The sequence below is a fragment of the Arachis duranensis genome, chromosome 5 (genome assembly GCF_000817695.3).
Source record: "Arachis duranensis cultivar V14167 chromosome 5, aradu.V14167.gnm2.J7QH, whole genome shotgun sequence".
In the NCBI taxonomy this organism is placed as follows: Eukaryota; Viridiplantae; Streptophyta; class Magnoliopsida; order Fabales; family Fabaceae; genus Arachis; species Arachis duranensis.
Window position 1 is genome coordinate 61,487,995 of NC_029776.3, and position 13,555 is coordinate 61,501,549.

The 13,555-nt window shown below is 37.2% G+C and overlaps 1 non-coding gene across 1 annotated transcript; it reads left to right on the forward strand.

The window, feature by feature from the left end:
* The first annotated feature begins 804 nt into the window (after nucleotides 1-804).
* Nucleotides 805-908, forward strand: LOC127747976 (small nucleolar RNA R71). Its single transcript, XR_008009920.1, has one exon. It is a non-coding gene; the product is annotated as a small nucleolar RNA R71 (small nucleolar RNA).
* Nucleotides 909-13,555: the final 12,647 nt, after the last annotated feature.

The window sequence follows — 13,555 nt, forward strand, 5'->3', positions numbered from 1 at the left end:
TCGTGGTATAAGCTAGATAGATGGCGGCATTCATGGGGATCCGGAAAGTCTAACCTTGTCTGTGGTATTCCGAGTAGAATCCCGGGAATCCAAAAAGTCTAACCTTGTCTGTGGTATTCCGAGTAGGATTCCGGTATTGAATGACTGTGACGAGCTTCAAACTCCTAAAGGCTGGGCATGATGACAAACGCAAAAGAATCAAGGGATTCTACTCCAACCTGATTGAGAACCGACAGATGATTAGCCGTGCTGTGACAGAGCATTTGGACCATTTTCACTGAGAGGATGGGATGTAGCTATCAACAAGGGTGATGCCTCCAGACGATTAGCCGTGCAGTGACAGCGCATAGGACCATTTTCCCGAGAGGATTAAAAGTAGCAATTGATGATGGTGATGCCCTACATACAGCTTGCCATGGAAAGGAGTAGGAAGGATTGGATGAATGTAATAAGAAAATAGAGATTCGAGAGGAGCACAGTATCTCCATATGCCTATCTGAAATTCCCACTATTGATTTACATAAGTATTTCTATCCTATTTTATTTTCTATTTATTATTAATTTTCGAAACCCATAACCATTTAATCTGCCTAACTGAGATTTACAAGATGACCATAGCTTGCTTTATACCAACAATTTCTGTGGGATCGACCCTTACTCATGTAAGGTATTACTTGGATGACCCAGTACACTTGCTGGTAAAGTTGAATGAAGTTGTGATCATAAATTCCAATAGAGCCAATTTTTAATTCTCATGCAAATACAAAGAGGATCACAATTTCGTCCACCATCCATTTTGAAAACATGTCAGAAGGACATCTTTTCGTCATCTGCTTGTATCATTCCCAAGCTTCATAGAGGGATTCACCATCTTTTTGTTTGAAAGTCTGAACATCCGCTCTAAGCTTGCTCAGCTTTTGAGGAGGAAAGAATTTAGCCAAGAAGGCCGTGACCAGCTTATCCCAGGAGTCCAGGCTATCTTTAGGTTGAGAGTCCAATCATGTTCTAGCTCTGTCTCTTAGAGCAAAAGGGAAAAGCATGAGCCTGTAGACTTCAGGATCTACTCCATTAGTCTTAACAGTCTCACAGATCTACAAGAACTCAGTTAAGAACTGGTAAGAATCTTCTGATGGAAGTTCATGAAACTTGCAGTTCTGTTGCATTAGAGCAACTAATTGAGGTTTCAGCTCAAAATTGTTTGCTCCTATGGTAGGAATTGAGATGCTTCTTCCATCAAACTTGGACGTAGGTGTGGTATAATCACCAAGCATCCTTCTTGCATTATTGTTGTTAGGTTCGGCTGCCATCTCCTTTTCTTGTTCGAAAATTTCAGCAAGGTTGTCTCTAGATTGTTGTAATTTAGCTTCTCTTATTTTTCTCTTCAGAGTCCTTTCAGGTTCTGGATCAGCTTCAACAAGAATGCCTTTTTCCTTGTTCCTGCTCATATGAAAGAGAAGAGAACAGAAAAAGAAGAGGAATCCTTTATGTCACAGTAAAGAGGTTCCTTATTATTAGTAGAAAAAGAAAGGAATAAAGGAAGGAGAATCCAAACACAAGGGTAAGGATAGGGGCAGTGATTTGAGATGAAGAGAGGTGTAAGTAAAAGAATTAATAAATAGAATAAGTTGAGAGAGGGAGAAATTTTCGAAAACAAATTTTGAAAAGGAGTTAAATGATTTTCAAAAATAAAGATAAGAAATAAAATTAAAATTAAAATTTAAAATAATTAATTAATTAAAAAAAGAATTCTTGAAAAAGAGGGAGGTATTTTCGAAAATTAGAGAGAGAAAAGTTGTTAGGTGGTTTTGAAAAAGATAAGAAACAAATAAAAAAGTCAAATAGTTAGTTGAAAAAGATTTGAAAATCAAATTTGAAAAGATAAGAAGATAAGAAGTTAGAAAAGATATTTTAAAATCAAATTTTTGAAAAAGATATGATATAAAAGATAAGATAAGATAGATTTAATTTTTAAAATTAAAATTAATTACTTGACTAACAAGAAACTAAAAGATATGATTCTAGAATTTAAAGATTGAACTTTTCTAAACAAGAAAGTAACAAACTTCAAATTTTTGAATCAATCACATTAATTGTTTAGCATAATTTTCGAAAATAAAGATAAAATTAAGAAAAAGATGTTTGAAAAATATTTTTAAATTTTCGAAAATAATAAGATAAAAATGAAAAAGATTTGATTTTTGAAAAAGTTTTGAAAAGAGAGGATTTTTAAAATTGAAAATTTGACTTGACTTATAAGAAATAGCTAAGTTTTAAAATTTTTTTGACTAAGTCAGCTCAAATTTTCGAAAATTAGGAGTAAAATAAGGAAAAGATAATTTTTTATTTTTGAATTTTTAATGAAGAGAGAGAAAAACACAAACGTGACCCAAAACATGAAAATTTTGGATCAAAATATATGATGTATGCAAGAACACTATGAAGGTCAAGATGAACACCAAGAACATTTTGAAGATCATGATGAATATCAAGAACATATTTTTGAAAAAAAATTTATGCAAAGAAAACATGCAAGACACCAAACTTAGAAATCTTTCATGTTTAGACACTATGAATGCAAAAATGCACATGAAAAACAATAAAAGACACAAAACAAGAAAACATCAAGATCAAACAAGAAGACTTACCAAGAATAACTCGAAGATCATGAAGAACACTATGAATGCATTAATTTCGAAAATTGCAAGAGCAAGATGAATATGCAATTGACACCAAACTTAAAACATGACACAAGATTCAAACAAGAAACACAAAAAATTTTTGATTTTTTTATAATTTTATTATTTTTTGGATTTTATTTTATTTATTTTTTTTCGAAAAACATATATGAAAAAGGAAGTAATAAATTCAAAGTCCTCAATCAAAATCCCAGGAATCATACCAAGTTAGTCTAAAGCTTGATGGCCAGCCAAGCTTCAGCATACCATTTTGAAACTCTAGAATTTACTCTTAAAATCTCTGAAGGATTTTTCGAAAATAGAGGGAGAATTTTGAAAAATATTTTTGAAAACTTTTTGAAAAGAAAATAAAAAAGAAAGAAAATTACCTAATCTGAGCGACAAGATGAACCGTCAGTTGTCCAAACTCGAACAGTCCCCGGCAACGGTGCCAAAAACTTAGTGCACAAAATTGTGATCATCAACAATGGTGCCAAAAACATGGTATCGCTCTCAAACGTGAATCACACTTAGTCACAACTCCGCACACCTAACCAGCAAGTGCACTGGGTCATCCAAGTAATACCTTATGTGAGTAAGGGTCGATCCCACGGAGATTCTTGGTATAAAGCAAGCTATGGTCATCTTGTGAATCTCAGTTAGACGGATAATAAATATTATGGAGTTTTTGAATAGCAAATAAAGCAGAAAATAAAGATAGAGTTACTCATGTAATTCAATGGTGGGAATTTCAGATAAGTGTATGGAGATGCTTGTCCCTGTTGGATCTCTGCTTTCCTACTGCCTTCCTTCAATCTTTCTTACTCCTTTCCATGGCAAGCTGTATGTAGGGCATCACCGTTGTCAATGGCTACATCCCATCCTCTCAGTGAAAAAGGTCCAAATACTCTGTCACGACACGGCTAATCATCTGTCGGTTCTCGATCATGTTGGAATAGAATCCCTTGATTCTTTTGTGTTTGTCATCACGCCCAACAATCGCGAGTTTGAAGCTCGTCACAGTCATTCAATCCCTGAATCCTACTCGGAATACCACAGACAAGGTTTAGACTTTCCGGATTCTCATGAATGCCACCATCAATCTAGCTTATACCAAGAAGATCTTGAATAAGGAATCCAAGAGATATGCACCCGGTCTGAGGAAGAACGGAAGTGGTTGTCAGTCATGCGTTCATAGGTGAGAATGATGATGAGTGTCATGGATCATCACATTCATCATGTTGAAGTGCAACGAATATCTTATAATAGGAATAGCTGAATTGAATAGAAAATAGTAGTAATTGCATTAAAATTCAAGGTACAGCAGAGCTCCACACCCTTAATCTATGGTGTGTAGAAACTCCACCATTGAAAATACATAAGTGATGAAGGTTTAGTCATGGCCGAATGGCCAGCCCCCAAACGTGATTAGAAGACCGAATGGTCAAAAGACCTTCCAATCAAATATTAGATAGTCTTATTTATACTAGACTAGCTACTAGGGTTTACAGAAGTAAGTAATTGATGCAGAAATCCATTTCCGGGGCCCACTTGGTGTGTGCTTAGGATGGGCTTGAGCTTTACACATGAAGAGGCTTCTTTTGGAGTTGAACGTCAAGTTGTAACGTGTTTTTGGCGTTCAACTCTAGTTCGTGACGTGTTTTTGGCGTTTGACTCCAGAATGCAGCATGGAACTGGCGTTGAGCGCCAGTTTATGTCATCTAATCTCGAATAAAGTATGAACTATTATATATTGTTGGAAAGCTCTGAATGTCTACTTTCTAACGCCGTTGAGAGCGCGCCATTTGGAGTTCTGTAGCTCCAGAAAATCCATTTCGAGTGCAGGGAGGTCAGAATCCAACAGCATCAGCAGTCCTTTGTCAGCCTTTTATAAGGATTTTTGCTCAGGTCCCTCAATTTCAGCCAGAAATTACCTGAAATCACAAAAAAACACACAAAATCATAGTAAAATCCAAAAATGTGAAATTAGCATAAAAACTAATGAAAACATCCCTAAAAGTAGCTAGATCTTCTGAACTGTGATATAGAGGATTCCACTTCTTTTTCTGTTCTCTTCTCCTTCATATGAGCAGGAACAAGGAAAAAGGCATTCTTGTTGAAGCTGATCCAGAACCTGAAAGGACTCTGAGGAGGAAACTAAGAGAAGCTAAATTACAACAATCCAAAGACAACCTTGCTGAAATTTTCGAACAAGAAAAGAAGATGGCAGCCGAACCTAACAACAATAATGCAAGAAGGATGCTTGGTGATTATACCACACCTACGTCCAAGTTTGATGGAAGAAGCATCTCAATTCCTACCATAAGAGCAAAAAATTTTGAGCTAAAACCTCAATTAGTTGCTCTAATGCAACAGAACTGCAAGTTTCATGGACTTCCATCAGAAGATCCTTACCAGTTCTTAACTGAGTTCTTACAGATCTGTGAGACTGTTAAGACTAATGGAGTAGATCCTGAAGTCTACAGCTCATGCTTTTCCTTTTTGTTGTAAGAGACAGAGCTAGAGCATGGTTGGACTCTCAACCTAAAGATAGCCTGGACTCCATGGACCATGATAGATATATTCTATTATGGTCTATCTGAGTTCTCTAAGATGTCATTGGACCATTCTGTAGGTGGATCCATTCACCTAAAGAAAATGCCTGCAGAGGCTCAAGAACTTATTGACATGGTTGCAAATAACCAGTTCATGTATACTTCTGAGAGGAATTCCGTGAATAATGGGACGCCTCAAAGGAATGGAGTTCTTGAAATTGATGCTCTGAATGCCATATTGGCTCAGAGAAAAATGTTGACTCAGCAAGTCAACATGATTTCTCAATGTCTGAATGGATGGCAAAACGCATCCAACAGTACTAAAGAGGCATCTTCTGAAGAAGAAGCTTATGATCCTGATAACCCTGTAATAGCAGAGGTAAATTATATGGGTGAACCTTATCGAAGCACCTATAATTCATCATGGAGAAATCATCCAAATTTCTCATGGAAGGATCAACAAAAGCCTCAACAAGGCATTAATAATGGTGGAAGAAATAGGCTCAGCAATATCAAACCTTATCCATCATCTTCTCAGCAACAGACAGAGAATTATGAACAGAGTACCTCTAACTTAGCAAACTTAGTCTCTGATCCATCTAAGGCCACTTTAAGTTTCATGAGTGAAACAAGATCCTCCATCAGAAACCTGGAGGCACAAGTGAACCAGCTGACTAAGAAAATAACTGAAACTCCTCCTAGTACTCTCCCAAGCAATACAGAAGAGAATCTAAAGAGAAAGTTCAAGGCCATTGATATAATCAACATGGCCGAACCTATAGAGGAAGGAGAGGACGTGAATCCCAATGAGGAATACCTCATGGGACATCTCTCAAGCAAGAAGAAGTTCCCTATTGAGGACCCAAGGGAATCTGAGGCTCATATAGAGACCATAGAGATCCCATTAAACCTCCTTCTGCCATTCCTGAGCTCTGAAGACTATTCTTCCTCTGAAGAGGATGAAGATGTAACTGGAGAGCAGGTTGCTCAATATCTAGGAGATATCATTAAGCTGAATGCCAAGTTATTTGGTAATGAGACTTGGGAAGGTGAACCTCCCTTGCTCATCAGTGAACTAGATACATGGGTTCAGCAAACGTTACCTCAAAAGAGACAAGATCCTGGCAAATTCTTAATACCCTGTACCATAGGCACCATGACCTTTGAAAAGGCTCTGTGTGACCTGGGGTCAAGCATGAATCTTATGCCACTCTCTGTAATGGAGAAGCTGGGGATCATTGAGGTACAACCTACCATATTTTCATTAAAATTGGCAGACAAGTCAGTAAGACAAGCTTATGGATTGGTAGAGGACGTGTTGGTAAAGGTTGAAGGCCTTTACATCCCTGCTGATTTCATAGTCTTAGACACTAGGAAGGAGGAGGATGAATGCATCATCCTTGGAAGACCTTTCCTAGCCACAGCAGGAGCTGTGATAGATGTTAACAGAGGAGAATTAGTCCTTCAATTGAATGGAGACAACCTTATGTTTAAGGCTCAAGGATCTTTTTCTTTAACAATGGAGAGGAATCATGAAAAGCTTCTCTCAGTACAGAGTCAAACAAAGCCCCCACAATCAAACTCTAAGTTTGGTGTTGAATCCCCACATCCAAACTCTAAGTTTGGTGTTGGGGGTCTACAACATTGACCTGATCACCTGTGAGGCTCCATGAGAGCCCACTGTCAAGCTATTGACATTAAAGAAGCGCTTATTGGGAGGCAACCCAATTTTTATTTATCTAATTTTATTTTATTTTCATTGTTCTTTTATGTTTTATTAGGTTCATGATCATGTGAAGTCATGAAAAAAATATTAAAATTAAAAACAGAAGCAAAAATAGCAGAAGAAAAATCACACCCTGGAGGAAGGACTTACTGGCGTTTAAACGCTAGTAAGGAGTATCTGGCTGGCGTTCAATGCCAGAACAGAGCATGGATCTGGTGTTGAATGCCAGAAACAAGCAGTATCTGGCGTTTAAACGCCAGGAATATACCCTGAGGAGAGCTGGCACTGAACGCCAGAAACAAGCATGGAACTGGTGTTCAACGCCAGAAACATGCTGCAGTTGGGCGTTGAACGCCCAGAACATGTATCACCTCGGCGTTTAAACGCCAGAATTGCATGCAAAGGCATTGTATACGCCTAATTGGTGCAGGGATGTAAATCCTTGACACCTCAGGATCTGTGGACCCCGCAGGATCATCTCGGGATCTGTGGACCCCACAGGATCCCCACCTACCATATTCTCCCCTCTTCTCAACATTCTTCCTCTCTTTCCAATAAACACTCTTCCCCAAAACACTTCACCAATCACCTCAATCTCTCTTCCCAGTTACCCCCTTCACCACTCACATCCATCCACTCTTCCCCATAAACCTCACCTACCTTCAAAAATTCAAAATCACTTTCCCACCCAACTCACCCAATATGGCCGAACCTTAACCCCTCTCCCTCCACTATAAATACCCCTCCATTCTTCTTTATTTTCACACAACACAACCCTCTCTTCTCCACCTTGGCCGAAACACAACCTTCTCTCCATCTCCTCCATATCTTCTTCTTCTTCATCTATTCTTTCTTTTCTTGCTTGAGGGCGAGCAATATTTTAAGTTTGGTGTGATAAAAGCATTGCTTTTTGTTTTTCCATAACCATTAATGGCACCTAAGGCCAGAGAAACCTCTAGAAAAGGGAAAGGAAAGACAAAAGCTTCCACCTCCGAGTCGTGGGAGATGGAGAGATTCATCTCCAAAGTCTATCAAGACCACTTCTATGATGTTGTGGCTAAGAAGAAGGTGATCCCTGAGGTCCCTTTCAAGCTTAAGAAAAATGAGTTTTCGGAGATCCGACATGAGATTCAAAGAAGAAGTTGGGAAGTTCTGACCAACCCCATTCAACAAGTCAGAATCTTGATGGTTCAAGAGTTCTATGCAAATGCATGTATCACTAGGAACCATGATCAAAGTATGAACCCAAATCCAAAGAACTATCTTACAATGGTTCGGGGGAAATACTTAGATTTTAGTCCAAAAAATGTGAGGTTGGCATTCAACTTGCCCATGATGCAAGGAGATGCACACCCCTACACAAGAAGGGTCAACTTTGATCAAAGTTTGGACCAAGTCCTTAGGGACATATGTGTTGAAGGAGTCCAATGGAAAAGAGACTCCAAAGGCAAGCCGGTTCAATTAAGAAGCCTGGACCTCAAGCCTGTGGCTAGAGGATGGTTGGAGTTCATCCAACGCTCCATCATCCCGACTAGCAACCGATCTGAAGTTACTGTGGATCGGGCCATCATGATTCATAGCATCATGAATGGAGAGGAAGTAGAAGTTCATGAAGTCATCTCCCTTGAATTCTACAAAATAGCCGAAAAGCCCTCTACCTTGGCAAAGCTAGCTTTTCCTCATCTTATTTGCCATCTATGTTACTCAGCTAGAGTCATCATCGAAGGAGATATCCCCATTGAGGAGGACAAGCCCATCACTAAGAAAAGGATAGAACAAACAAGAGAGCCCACTCATGGAACCCAACAGACGCATGAGGAAGCTCATCACCAAGAAATTCCGGAGATGCCTTAAGGGATGCACTTTCCTCCCAACAACTATTGGGAACAACTCAACACTTCTTGAAAATTTGAGTTACAATATGGATCAATTAAGGGTGGAACATCAAGAGCACTCCATCATTCTTCATGAAATTAGAGAAGATCAAAGAGCAATGAGGGAGGAGCAACAAAGGCAAGGAATAGACATAGAAGAAATCAAGGACATCATTGGTTCTTCAAGAAGAAAGTGCCACCATCATTAAGGTGGATTCATTCCTTGTTCTTATTTTTCTGTTTTTCAGTTTTTATGCTTATTATGTCATCTATATTTGTGTCTCTGTTACATGATCATTAGTATTTAGTAACTATGTCTTAAGGCTATAAATAATTCCACGAATTCTTCACCTCTCTTAAATGAAAAATGTTTCTAATTCAAAAGAACAAGAAGTACATGAATTTTTAAATTATCCTTGAATTTAGTTTAATTATATTGATGTGGTGATAATACTTTTTGTCTTCTGAATGAATGCTTGAACAGCGCATAATTTTGATCTTGGGTAAAAAGGATCCAAGGCTTTGAGCATCAATGGATAGGAGGGCCCAAGGAAATAAAATCCAGGCCTAAGCGGCTAAATCAAGCAGTCCCTAACCATGTGCTTGTGGCATGCAGGTCCAAGTGAAAAGCTTGAGACTGAGTGGTTAAAGTCGTGATTCAAAGCAAAAAGAGTGTGCTTAAGAGCTCTGGACACCTCTAACTGGGGACTTTAGCAAAGCTGAGTCACAATCTAAAAAGGTTCACCAGTCATGTGTCCGTGGCATTTATGTATCCGGTGGTAATACTGGAAAACAAAGTGCTTAGGGCCACGGCCAATACTCATAAAAGTAGCTGTGTTCAAGAATCAACAAACTTAACTAGGAAAATCAATAACACTATCTGAAATTCTAAGTTCCTATAGATGCCAATCATTTTAAACTTCAAAGGAGAAAGTGAGATGCCAAAACTGTTCACAGACAAAAAGCTACAAGTCCCGCTCATCTTATTAGAATTAATATTCATTGATATTTTGGGATTTATAGTATATTCTCTTATTTTTATCCTAATTTATTTTCAGTTGCTTGGGGACAAGCAACAATTCAAGTTTGGTGTTGTGATGAGCGGATAACTTATACGCTTTTTTGCATTGTTTTTAGGTAGTTTTTAGTAGGATCTAGCTACATTTAGGGATTTTTTCATTAGTTTTTATGCTAAATTCACATTTATGGACTTTACTATGAGTTTGTGTGTTTTTCTGTGATTTCAGGTAATTTCTGGCTGAAATTGAGGGACCTGAGCAAAAACTCTGATAAAAGGCTGACAAAGGACTGCTGATGCTGCTGGATTCTGACCTCCCTGCACTCGAAATGGATTTTCTGGAGCTACAAAACTCCAAATGGCGCAATCTCAACGGCGTTGGAAATTAGACATCCAGAGCTTTCCAGTAGTATATAATAGTCCATACTTTATTCGTGATTAGACGACCTAAACTGGCGCTGATGCTGCATTCTGGAGTCAAACGCCAGAAACACGTCACGAACCAGAGTTGAACGCCAAAAACACTGATGATTGGATTTTTTACAGTTTAGAATTTCACAAATGAATTCTCATTGCAAGTATAGTTTTTAAACCAACAATAATCCTTTCATACAAAAGATTGTTTGTCACAAGTAACAAATCCCTAAAATTAATAACCGAAGTATTCAAACCTTGGGTCGTTCTCCCTAGGAATTGTAATTAACCTCGGGTCGTTCTCCCTAGGAGTTTCAATAAAGTGTCTTGTTATTGGTTATGAGTTAGTTTTGGGGTTTTGATAAGAGACATGAAAGATAAATGGCAAAAAGTAAACTAATAGCTAGAAAGGTCTTGGCAAGATTTAGTGGTCAAGGATCTCTATCCCTATCACTAACCACAATATGAGAATTGGCAAGGATTAATCTCATTAAATCATCCTCTAACTAGTAGTAAAGGAAAGTCAAATGAGCTATATCAATCCAAGTCCATAAGTCCAAACTCTCCCCTAATTCAATCAGTGAGAACTAGAATCAATGGATCCCAATCATCAATTACTTGGACATTAGTAACTCAAGAGTTCCTAAGTTACCTTTCCAAGCTAAGAACATAAAACTCTACTCTAGAATCCAACCAAGTATTTTCTCAAACACTTGGAAGGCACAAAAGAAAAGCATAGTAAATTGACAACAAGAATGAAATCTAACAACAATTATTGAAAGGAATTAACAACAACAATCAAAAGAAACACATTTATTATGAATTACCTTGATTGAATTGAAAGAGAGTAGAAGAAATAAAAGTAGATCTACAACAAAACACAAGAACAACATAAAGGAAATTACAACAAAAGAATGGAAGAAGAATGAATGTAACAACAAGGAATTGAGTAGATAGAAGTAGAAGAAGATGAATTAAAATCTAGATCTAAGAACTAAACCTAATCCTAATCCTAATCCTAAAGAGAAGTGAGAGCTTCTCTCTCTAGAAACTACTTCTAAAACTAAACTATGACTAATGGTAACTAACATCCTCATCCCTCTTCAATCCTTGGCTTAAATAGCATCAGAAATGAGTTGGATTGGGCACACAAGGCTTCTAAAATCGCTGGCCACGAGTTGTATTAAGTGGATCATGTGCCACCATCGGCGCGTCAGCGTAACGTGCGCGTGCGTGACCCTATGCGTGATGCAACTATGGCAAATCTTATATCATTTTGAAGCCCCGGATGTTAGCTTTCCAACCCAACTAGAATCGCATCATTTGGACCTTTGTAGCTCAAGTTATGGTCGATTAAGTGCGAAGAGGTAGGCTTGACAGCTTTTGCGTTTCCTTTATTTCTCCATGAGTTCTCCATTTCTACATGCTTTTCCTTCATTCCCTTGGTCCAATCCTTGCCACCTAAATCTGAAATCACTTAGCAAACATATCAAGGTATCTAATGGAATCAAGGAGAATTAGATTTAGCTATTTTAAATCCTAAAAAGCATGTTTTCACTCTTAAGCACAATTAAAGGAGTAGTTATAAAACCATGCTATTTCAATGGATAAATGTGGATAAAAGGTCATAAAATCCCTTAAATCAAGCACAAGATAAACCCTACAAATGGATTTTATCAACCTCCCCACACTTAAACCAAGCATGTCCTCATGCTAAAACCAAGAATGATGTAAGGGTATGGCATTTATTTAATGGGAACTAACTAAATGCGATCTACCTATATGCAACTATCTAAATGAATGCAATTGCTTGGTCAAAATAAATCAATTTCTCAAGAAGCATATATGCATAAGGCCTAGAACTAGCAAGTCTAATCCACAATTGAATTGAGTTATTAAATATTTTTACAAACTTGCATGAAAATTATGATCATAGGTGAAAACATGTAATTGAGCATCAAACCCTCATCGGTAGTGTTTGCGCTCTATTCGCTCAAGTGTTTAGGGTTGATTCTCTCAATTCTCTCCTAATCATGCTTTCTAAGATTTGTTTTTCTTCTAACAATCGACATATATTTCACGCATGCATACAAGTATCATGAGGTCTTTTCTTTGGTTGTAATGGGGCTAAGGTCAAGGTAGGATGCATATATGGTTAAGTGAGCTTGAAATTTGAATCTTTGATAAGATTAACTTCCCACCTAACCTATGACATCCTATACAATTTCAAAGCTAGCCTAACTACCCATTTTTCACCTTTTCACATACTCATGCATTTTCTTTTTCATTTCACAACACTTATGCATTGATCTTATTGAGCTTCACTTTGGGGCATTTTGTCCCCTTTTTATTATTTTTCTTTTTTTCTTTATTTTTCTATTTTTTTTCTTTTCCATATTATTTTTCTTTTCTTTTTCTTTTTCTCATTTTCTTTTTTTTCTTTCTATATACAAGAACATCAATGCATAAGGTTTTACATTTGATCAATATATGAGTATGTATCCAATTCTCAATATTTTCAATAAAATACAAAATACACCCTTTTATTCACCCAATGTCCCAAGTTTTCCCACTCTTGAATGATGCTCACACACACTAGCCTAAACTAATCAAAGATCCAAATAAGGAACAATTATTCTTTTTCACTTAAAGGCTTGTAATGTGCTAAAATAAGAACAAGTGGGTTAAGCGTAGGCTCAAATTGGCTAACAATGGAAGATGAAAGGTAAGGCTATTTGGGTAAGTGAGTTAAATGAAATGATGGCCTCAATCATATAAATGCATAAATACACAAAATAATGGATATAAAGAATCAAACAAATCAAAGATTACATTCATAGAAAGAGAATAATTGCACACAAGAAGGAAAAATAAGTGGTTATAAGATGTAACCACACCATTAGGCTCAAAACTCACAAGCTTGTGTTCTTAGCTCAAAAATATGATCCACAATACATACATACATACATACATATATATATATATATATATGTGTGTGTGTGTGTGTGTGTGTGTGTTTGTGTGTGTGTGTGTGTGTGATTCAAGCAAGTTTAATGAAAAGTTTTCACTCAAATCAATTGAGGTGCCCTATAGATAGAAATCTTGAAAAATTTCATTATTTTGACTAAGCTTATTTTGTATATATATGCAAAAATAAGAAAATGCAAGTAAAAATCCTAAAATCCTAGAATAAAATGCAAAAGTTTTGGAATTAGAAACATGTCACCCAAAATCGCCGATCGGTCGGACGACCTCCCCACACTTAAAAGTTTGCACCGTCCTCGGTGCATTCA